Raw genomic sequence first — 10736 nt, 5'->3', positions numbered from 1 at the left:
TGTGATGTGTTGTGGTGTAATTTACTCAAGCTATGTTGAACAAATACTAATCTCACCTTGATTGATCATGAAATATTTGTAAGAAGATATTAGTGCAACAAGCATCCCCTTCCCCCCTTCTCTCTCTTTCTTACGAATATATTCACGTTTTCTTGATCACTATCAATACATTTCAAAGTAGCCCGAGCACTCTCTCTCTTCGTCTCTCTCTCTCTCTCTCTCTCTCTCTCTCTACGCATCCTAGTTTGCATCCAAAACTAGGTGGTGCCCCAAATTTGTGTAGGGTTAGGTTGCGGGTTTGTGCACGTGTTTGTTGTTTTTACCAACCCCAACCCAATTGAGAAGCATGGGAGTCTAGAAGGGTGCTTAGAGGCCACTCTTCTTGTTGCCTGTCTTGGACCGCTTCACTAGCATCTTCAAAAGGATAATTTGTGAACTTAATAAGATATCGTCAGATAATCTTACCATGTTGTAGTACCTTGTCTTCATGCTGAAGGATAGATTCACGTTGCAACGCCTCTTCTTGGTCTTTGATTTTGGGATGGTCTTCAATAATTGGTTCACTTGATGGCTCTCCTTTGTGGGGCTTAAGTAGGCTCACATAAAAATCATTGTGTATGAGACAATGGTTGGGCAACTTGAGTTGATAAGCCATGTCATTGATTGGCTTCAAAATTTGAAAAGGACCATAGTACATTTGCTAGTTTAGAAAAATACTTCTGATGGCCTGTAGGATTTTTGCCCGTCGTTTGCCTCAATTGAGCCTTGGGAAACTTAAGTAACACTCAATCTTTTTCTTTAAACGTTAAGGCCCTTCTATGCTTGTCAGCAGCATCTTTTTGCCTTTGTTGAGAGATGGATATAGCCTCCTTAATATTTTATGAAGATTCTTGTAGGCTACAACTATACTCATTGGTAGAAAAGATCGTTCCATGTACTTTAAGTAGCAAGGTACTTTTAGGTCTTCCCTCAATGCTTTTAAACGATGCTTTTCCGGTAGAAGTATGGATAGTATTATTGTACTCATATTCTAGAAGAGGTAAGTACTTTCCCATTGTGAGCATCGATCTACTCCTGTAACATTAAGTCTTTGGTAGATCGAGTATCGTAAGATTGGCTATCTCACTTTGGCCATCCGTTTGTGGGTGATAGGCCAAAGAGAAATTCAATCTTGTACCTAGATTTTCAAAGAGACATTTCCAAAAATTACTGGTCATTTTAGGATCTCTACTGACATGATGGATGTTGGAAATCCATGGCGTTTGAAAATCTGAGATATGAAGAGAGTTGCCATTTGGTGTGCCTTAATAGTATTTTTAACAAGAATAAAGTGTACTTGCTTGCTAAACCTTTTGACTATATCCCATATTCTCGTATTCTCATGGATAGAATTGGGTAATCCAAAGATAAAATCCATGGATATACTCTCCCATGGTGAATTAGGGATTGGCAATGGTTGGAGCAATCCAGGTTCCTTCCCTCTATCATACTTAGTGTTTTGGCATACCACACATTTTGAAACATACTCTTGTATGTCCACTTTCATGGTAGGCCAATAGAAGTACATCTCTACTCCTCAAAGAGTAGGTTGAATGCCTCTATGCCCCACATAGGGAGGAGCATGGGATTCATACATGACTTTCTCACGAAGGGAGTGGGTAACACACAACCTATTTCCATGGAGAAGATAACCATCCTCTGTAAGGTGAATGGTTCTTCTTTCTTCCCCAAAGCAAGGGCTGACAATATGTCTTTGAAGTCACAGTCAGTAGCATGCTCATCTACCATAGAAGATAGATCATTGTGAGTTGCTATAGACACCACGTTAACTTTTGGTTATCGTGAAAATGCATTGACCACTTGATTGTGCTTACTAGCAATGTGAGCAATATGAAAATAAAATTGTGAAAGAAAAATTTCTCACCTCATTTGTTTGTCAAAAAGATTGGCTTGTGTCATGAAGTACTTGAGACTTTGGTGGTCTATTTGTAAAATAAATGGAGTCCCCAATAGATAATGCTTCCATGTGTCGGGCATGTAGAATAGCTAAAATCTCTTTCTCATAAATTCCCAAGACCCATTCATCCGTATTGAGCCTTTGGCTCTCATATGCGATGGTATGCCCTTCTTGAAGCAAGACTGCTCCAAGGCAATCACCACACGAGCATCACATTGGACTTCAAATCGTTTGAGAGATGCAAAAGCATAAGGACTGGTTGGGAGGTAAGCTTCTCTTTGAGCTTGTCAAAAGCATTTTTCTCCTTATAGCATTCCATGAGTACTTAACGTTCTTCTTTGTTAAGTCATGTAATGGTCCTGCTATTTAAGATAATTTTGCTATGAAGCATCTATATTGTATAGTATGCAGACATACCAATAAAGATTCTTAGCTCATGTAGATTCCTTGGATTAGGCCATTTTTTTATTACCTCTAACTTTGATGGATCCATGTGGATACCATCTTGAGAGATAATATGACCTAAGTATTGAATCTCTTGAAGGAAAAGTTTTCTTTTCTTTTGATTTGATAAAAAACTTGTTCTCTCTCAATGCTTGAAAAATCACCTGGAGATGTTGCTTGTGTTCCTCCAAGGACTTGGAGTAGATAATGATATCATCAAAGAACACTCCAGTGAATTTGCATTAGGGTCTGAATATTTTCTCCTTTATTAAATGATTGAATGTGGCCGGTGCATTAGTCAAGCCAAAAGGCATGACTAAATATTCATAAAGGCCAAACGTTGTACGAAAAACGTGGTCTTTAGGATATCTTCATTCACTATCCTTATTTGATGGTAGCCACTTTTGTTAGACAAGGGGAACTAGAACCTCAGAGTCCACCTCCCAACAACCCACTATATAGCATGGCTCCTAGCCCTTTTCCCTAGTTGGACTCCCTTTCCACATTGCCTAGCCCGACCTTGCCCTTGTCTAGTCCGGCCTTGCCATTGTCCTGACATTACTCCCCCCTTAAAGAAGAGTTTTTGTCCTTGAAAACAAAAATGGGAACTTCTTCTTAAAAACACTAATGTTTTCCCAAGTGGCACCTTCCTCAGGTCGATCTTTCCAGTTGATTAAGTCTTGTTGACGTACATGATGACATGTACGTAACTCATGATAGTTGAGAACACGTGCAGGTTCATGCGGTAAGGTAGGAGGTTCAATAAAATCAACCAAAATCTATTGGTCAATGACATTGTTGTCCCCATGTAGCCGCTTACGTGAATGGCTTACATGAAACACCTGATGAATACGAGAATGTGTAGGTAGAAATAATTTGTAGGCACGATCACCTACTCGCTTGATTATTTTGAAAGGCCCACAATATTGGGGAGATAATTTAGGTGCTGGCCCAATTTTCAAACTTTTTGAATGTTCTGGCACATGTAAAAATACTTCCTCCCCTTCCTCGAAGGTAACTTGCCAATGTTTCACATCAGCATACTTCTTATACCGATCCTGCGCTTGTCGGACATTCTCACGAGCGAGTTTCAGCATATCCATGTGGTCTTGGAGAAAATCCTTAACCTGTTGGAGCTTTTTGGTTGCCAACCCCACCATAACAGGTGACCTAGGTTAAAACCCATACATGAGCATGAAAGGAATAAATCCAGTTGTGACATGCTTAGCACTATTGTAGGCAAACTCGAGAATAGGTAAGTACTCTTCCTAGTCTGACTGTTTTTTGCTGACATATGCTATTAGCATATCCTCTAGCACTTGGTTAACTCGTTCAGTCTGACCATCTGTTTCTGGATGATCGGATTGTTGGGTTTTTTAGGGTGGGACACACATGTAGCATTCATGTTGTAGACACAAAATGAGGAGAGATGAGAGAGAAATAAAATGCCTATGTAAGAGAAGAACTTACACCATTAAAATGAACAAAATAACTAGTGCATAAGCAAAGCTTGTAAACTACAAGTGATGTCTAGAGCTTGTGGAGGGTGCCTTCTTATGTAGGCTCTCATGAGATGTTCTAGAGTGCTTTAGGGCTAGTTCCCACATGGCTAAGAGATGGAGTGAAGGCATGTGTTTAATCCTTACAAACTCCCCCTTAAACTCATGCTTGGAACTCCTAAGGTTGCACAAAGGTATGTAGAAGGTTCATACATTTTGGATACATCATTTTTGGGTTTAATGTGGTACATAACGGTTCTCCTATGCATACAACGTTATGCCCTACATTGATACAACATAAAACGGAGCTCAAAGAGATACAAAGCATCATCACCCTTAGGATACAACTTAAGGAGTGGGTAACTAAAGATAATGGGCTGAAAATGAACATTTAGTAAATATCATCATACTCATAATTGGATTTGGATTTTGAGCCATATTTGGGGTTACCCTCCACATGGTTTTTATTAGAAAAACTAGAGGAAGGAGAAGAGATGGATGAATGGATGTAGTTGATTCTCTTGACATCCTCATTGTCGTCATCTCCGCTGTCATCATTATCACTATGCATATAGTGAACCTTGTTGGAAGACCTTTTACCTCGTTGAATGTCGGAGGTAGTGTCGGTGTTGAGCCCATTGTGGTTACAAAATTGAGGCACATGCCCCACTTTGCCACAATTCACACACTTCTTGATTTTGTAGCAATTGAAAGACATATGATTTGTCTTTCCACAATGCTTACATGCTTTGTATTTCTTTTTAGAAGAAGATGAAACATACAAAGCTTGTGAGGTGTTCTCTTCTTTATGTGTGTGTTTCTTCTCTTGTTCTTGTAAAGAGTTGACAATGCTCTCAAGTGAAGGAATTGGTTCCTTCTCTTTTAACACCGTCACGATATTATCATATTGCAATGGAAGAGACATAAGTAATACGGAAATTTTGTCTTCTTATTCAATGTTTCATTCTATGTAACTTAGTTGCGTGCAAATGCTTTTTAGTCTAATGACTAAGCTAGATAATCTTTCACCCTCTTGCATAACTAAGCTATAGAGTTGCATTTTAAGAGAAATCTTAGAGTGTTTTGATTTTGCCCCAAAATTCCTCTCAAGTATCTCCCATGCATGCTTAGCGGTAGTGGATTGGTCTAAATAGTGAACTATCTCATCCGCTACACTTGTGAGAAGAATGCCCAATGCTTTTTCATCCTTAATTTGAAGTTCATGTTGTTGTGCACGTGAAGGTGGGTTCTCTTCATCAATATTAGATGTGATTATGCTCCATAACCCTTTCTTCATTAGATATCCCTTTACCTTAACTTGCCAAGTGTGGAATCCTACCCCATTAAAGATAGATAGATTATCATTACCCATGTGTATGATGGTAGGTGTATATGCAATGGAAAGAGTGGTCCTATCAAGAGACTCTCTTGGTGGTGTCTTGGCTTGTTACAATAGCATAAAAATGAAGCAAGTAAAATGTAGCATATAGAGTTACAAAATGCTTGTTTTGGGTTACCAAGTGCAGCAATGTATTTCCACTTCAAAGTAGAGTTGAAGCGTCATTTTCCCCCTTTGTTGAAGAGTGTGGAATGATGAGACTTCAGCCTATTGCTTGTTGTTTTTGCTGATTTGAAATGTCCCCCTTTGTTGAAGTAGAATCGGCCTCGAACTAGTGATGTAGACGCTCCTGATTGATGTAGTCTTTGTCAGCAAGTGTCGTAGAGTCTTGCCCAAGCCTTAAGAGTGCTTAATAGAGCATAAAAATTAGATTTAAGGGCCTGTTTTCCACTTTTAATTCTCTGATACGAAAACAGAGAATTAATGAAGCTTAAAACTCATGAAAATGTGACTAGTAGCTAGTGACTAGTTAGCTAGTCTTGTACTATTACTGTATGAAGCTTTAGGCATCAAAGGAGCATGAAATGGGGCTGATTAGAGCAGGTAATGAACTATTTTTGAAGAAAACACATTCATGAAAACTTCGAGAGCTTATTTGTGAAGTAGAGAATAAGATAGATGAAGATGGGAGCTAGTAGAAGGCTAGTCTTGCAAGAATGAAGCAAGTGAGAGTAAGGAGCATTGAGATCAAGCTTAGGGCTGATGGAGAGCTGAAGCTTTCCGTGAAAGCTTGGTGGGAAGAAGGAGAAGTTCCTAGAGGAGAGAGAAAGCAGGTGGTTGAATGAGCAAGAATCAAATGAAGAGCACTTTCCACATTTCAAGGCCACTTGTCCACTTGCATGCCCACTTGTGAGGCTTGACTTTCTCCTCTTTCAGCTCTTCCAAAAACGTTTTAGAGAGAGAGTGTGAGAAAACCACCTAAAAGTGAATGTTAGTGTGTGCTAATGAGCCCATGGGGGTCTTTAATGCTCTAATACCAATTGTTGGGTTTTTTTAGGGTGGATACACACATGTAGCATTCATGTTGTAGACACAAAATGAGGAGAGATGAGAGAGAAATAAAATGCCTATGCAAGAGGAGAACTTACACCATTGAAATGAACAAAATAACTAGTGCATAAGCAAAGCTTGTAAACTAGAAGTGATTCTAGAGCTTGTGGAGGGTGCCTTCTTACGTAGGCTCTCATGAGATGTTCTAGAGTGTTCTAGGGATAGTTCCCATATGGCTAAGAGATGGAGTGTAGGCATGTGTTTAATCCTTACACGGATGTACTGAGGTTCAATTGTGTACCCAATTGTTTGAACACAGACCTCCAAAAATGATTTTCAAACTTAGGATCACGATCACTGACAATGTTACTTGGCAACCCATACAACTTGTATAGATTGTCCATAGTAACTTGACTAGTTCTGGTGTCTTCACCGTTGATTTGATTGGAATAAACTTACATAGTTTAGTCAACCAATCTACGGCCACCCATACCAAGTCATGACCTTGTACAGTGGTTGGTAAACCCACAATAAAGTCCATAGAGATACTTTCCCATTTTCCATTGGGAATCTCCAAAGGATGTAAGAGTCCTCATGCTTTCAGGCGCTCTGCTTTGTTAACTTGACATTTTTGGCAATGCAAGACATAAGCTTGAACAAAGTCATGTATACCTGGCTAGTAAAACTGTCGTCGTACGAGAGCAGAAGTATTTCTAATACACGGGTGCCCTGCACTTGGACTATCATGACATTCATAAAGAATTTGGTGCCCAATGTCTGTGTCCGTTAGTACACAAGCTCTCCCCTTATGGAGTAGGTACCCATTGTCGATGGTGAAATGCTTCTATCGCTGTAGTTCATCACTTGATAGAGGAGAACTAGGTGTGGAGGTTAATGTTACACTACCATCATTGGAGTGAGAAGGATCCCTCATTTGTACATGGATCTAGACTTTGGAATATGCTTTATCATGCTCATATTTTCCTTTGAGAGAATCCAAAAATTCACTACGAAGTTTCATGAACAAGAGATAATTGATCTCTGACATACGACTTAGAGCATCAGCCACCACATTGTATCGACCTTTACAATACCGGAGCTTGGCGTCATATTCCTGAAGAATCTCGGCCCACGTGGCTTTCCGACCCTTCAAATCCATTTCTTGTGTAAACCATTTGATGCTTTCGTGGTCAAACACAATCTCAAACTGAGCACCATACAAATAATGCCGCCATGTTTTTAAGGTAGACACTATTGCATAGAGTTCACGCTCATAAGCAAAGTAGTTCTGTTGATGAGCTGCATCAAGCTTCTTGCTTTCAAATGCAATTGGCCGTCCGTCTTGTAACAAGACTGCTCCAATAGCACGGTCACTGGCATCCGTTTCCAAAACGAATGGTTTCAAAGGATCTACAATAGCTAGTATGGGAGCTGTAGCTAATCATCCTTGAGCGTATCAAAACTCTGTTGTTGAGCGGGTCCCCATTGAAAAGATTTGCCTTTGCCTTTCAGTTGATCCGTCATGGGAACATCAATATTAGCATAGTTTTTAACGAACCTATGGTAAAAACCTGCAAATCCTAAAAGAATATGTAACTATTCCAGATTTTTAGGAGAAGGCCATTGCCGGATTGTATCCACTTTGGATTGCTCCATATATAGCCCATTAGCTGAAATAACATGCCCCAAATAGTGAATTTCTTCTTTCAAAAAATCACATTTAGATTCCTTGGCATATAATTTATTTGCTCGTAACAATTCGAACACTTGCCTGAGATGTTGTAAGTGTTCTTTTTCAGAAGCACTGTAGACTAGAATGTCATCAAAAAAAACAATGACAAATTTGCCCAAGTATGGCTTCAAGACACTATCCATAAGTGCCATGAATGTTGCGGGCGCATTGCTTAACCCAAAGGGCATCACCAAGAACTCGTAGTGTCCAAACCTTGTTCGGAATGCAGTTTTGGGTATATCAGCAAGTCATATAGGGACTTGACCGCAAGTCTATTTTTGTAAAAATACGAGCATGAGTGATTTTGTCAAACAACTCATCCACTCGTGGCAATGGGTACTCGTTCTTAAACGTAACCGCATTTAAGCCATGGTAGTCTATGCACATGCGCATACTGATGTCTTTTTTCTTCACTAATAGGATAGGAGAAGCCCATGGTGAAGAACTGGGTTGTATAAACCCTCTGCTAAGGTAGTCAGCAAGCTGACGTTCCACCTCAATAGCTTCAGAGTAACTCACACGGTAGGGCGGTTTACTGACAGGTTTATAGCCTGCAACAACCACATCGATGCTATGTTGCACCGATCGTGTCGACGCTAATCCTGGTGGAAAATCATTAGGAAAAACATCTTGAAATTCCTTTAATAATTTTTGTAGCTCACTAGCAACTTTTGCTTGTTTCGAAGTAGCCATTGGTGGAAGAGATGAGAGAGAAGCATGTGGCGTTGAGGAATGTTCAACAGATTTAATGTTAGAGAGAAAATGATACAATGAGTATGTCCACCCGATTCTAAAAAAACCGTTAAAACTTAAGAATCTTAAGAGATGCCTTCAGAGACGAGTTGGACAGTGGTCGCGACCTGCATCAAGGGGGGCAGCGTGGCCTGCAGCACACGAACCAAGCAAGAGAATTTCCTGCAAGCAGTGTTGGACAACAATAGATGCATATGATGCTGGCAAGGGGGGACAGGGTAGGGATTAACTCTTTCTATAGCAAAGGGACACCCGAGGATGCAAGGTAGCAGTGAGAGCATGGTGGTTTAGCGCAACGACTATTTGCCACAGGTTATGCACTCGGTTCGATTCTTACAGACGTGTTTATTTTAGTGCAACGCACAAACGTTGGGATGGGATTTGCTGAGATTCCATCCAAATATATTAAAGAACCCACCATTATGTTGAGTAACACAAGAAAACTTGATCTATTTTATTATCAGAAACGAGCTGCATAAACTCAGCTGTACATATCAAATCGTGAAGAAGGTTCATCCTTCTCTTCTTACAACAACACATGTGTGCCATGGGATTCGAACATCAAGCTATTATTCTCATAGCTATGCTTCAGTGAAGATCCTTGTAGACGGCTGGATAATCACCATGTGGGAACGTGTTCTTAGAAGATGGGCATCGAATTACATAGTAATTACTAGAGTAATTACTATAGTAAACCCGCAGTGTATAAATAGGGCCCATTACATTATTATCGGGTTGGCAATTGTTATCACTTGTATTAGGGATTTGGGCTATAATTGTAATTGAGCATTTGTGGCAGTATTGTCGGCTGTACTTTCCCTCTATAATCATATTTGCTGTAATCTTGATCTGTAATCTCAATCATGGCATATATTTCAGTGATACTTACTTCTGTCTAGTCTTCTGAATTTGAATCTTAACCTTATTCTAGTCTATAAGTCTGATTCTTATTTCAGTATCCACATTTCAGTCTAGTCTCTGATTTCTGTTTAGTCTGTTGTCTGAAATCTTCCCACACTAGCTGAAATCCTTCAACACTGGAATTAGTTGTCTCAAGAGATCAGCTCCAATTCCATTTTGGCGATCACGGTGGGACGAGCTGAAGCTCGTTGAGACTGAAAGACTCTTCTCCCAGTTGAATTTTTCGGCAATGGCACCAAAATCCAATCGTGGCCGGAAATCTATCATTCGTGTGGACCCCATTACTGAGGCGTCAGGAAGAGAGTCTGACCCCAAGCAAGAGAAAATGACTGACACTGAGGCTCAAGAGGATCATAGTTAGGTTGATGAGGCGCAGGACTCAAAGCACTCCAGTTATTCTCGACGCCGACGGGCAAAACAGGAAGCACGAAAGGCAAGGAGTTCCAAGCATAAAGAGGACCATATCAAGGGAAGAAAGGGAAGTCACCATACTTCTAGCAGACAAAACAGAGAAGATACTGATACTGAGATAGAGACAGAGATTGATTGGGATGATGTCACTGACAATTGCAGAAGGCTCCCAAGCGTCATTTTGAAGCCAAGAAGAGAAGTGGTGGGATCAACAGTAATCGAAATGATTACACAGCTTCCTTGAAGATTTCCTTTCCCATATTCAAAGGAGGAAAAAAGGATGATCCAAACGTTCACATACAAGCTTTTGAGCAATATGTTGAACTAAAAAACATTGATGAAGATGATTGGGGGGAGTATTTTCCACAAACCTTGAAGGAGGCAGCGAGGAAATGGTATTACCATTACCCTGCATGCCAGCTGAGATCATATAAAAAATTACTTAAGGGCTTTAGGTTGGAATATTTCGACAATCGAAGGGATGAGGATATTCTCTGTGAATTGGATTAGATCAAATAGAGGAATTTGTCAGTCCGCAGCTATGTAGAAAAGATAAAAGAACTAACCAGGCAGTTGCAAGAACCGCCATCTGAGAAGAGATTGAGGGCATGGTTTCTGAATGGGTTCAGA

This window comes from Adiantum capillus-veneris, chromosome 14 (assembly GCF_014529385.1).
Source record: "Adiantum capillus-veneris isolate H3 chromosome 14, ASM1452938v2, whole genome shotgun sequence".
In the NCBI taxonomy this organism is placed as follows: Eukaryota; Viridiplantae; Streptophyta; class Polypodiopsida; order Polypodiales; family Pteridaceae; genus Adiantum; species Adiantum capillus-veneris.
Note: the sequence above shows the minus strand (reverse complement) of the source record.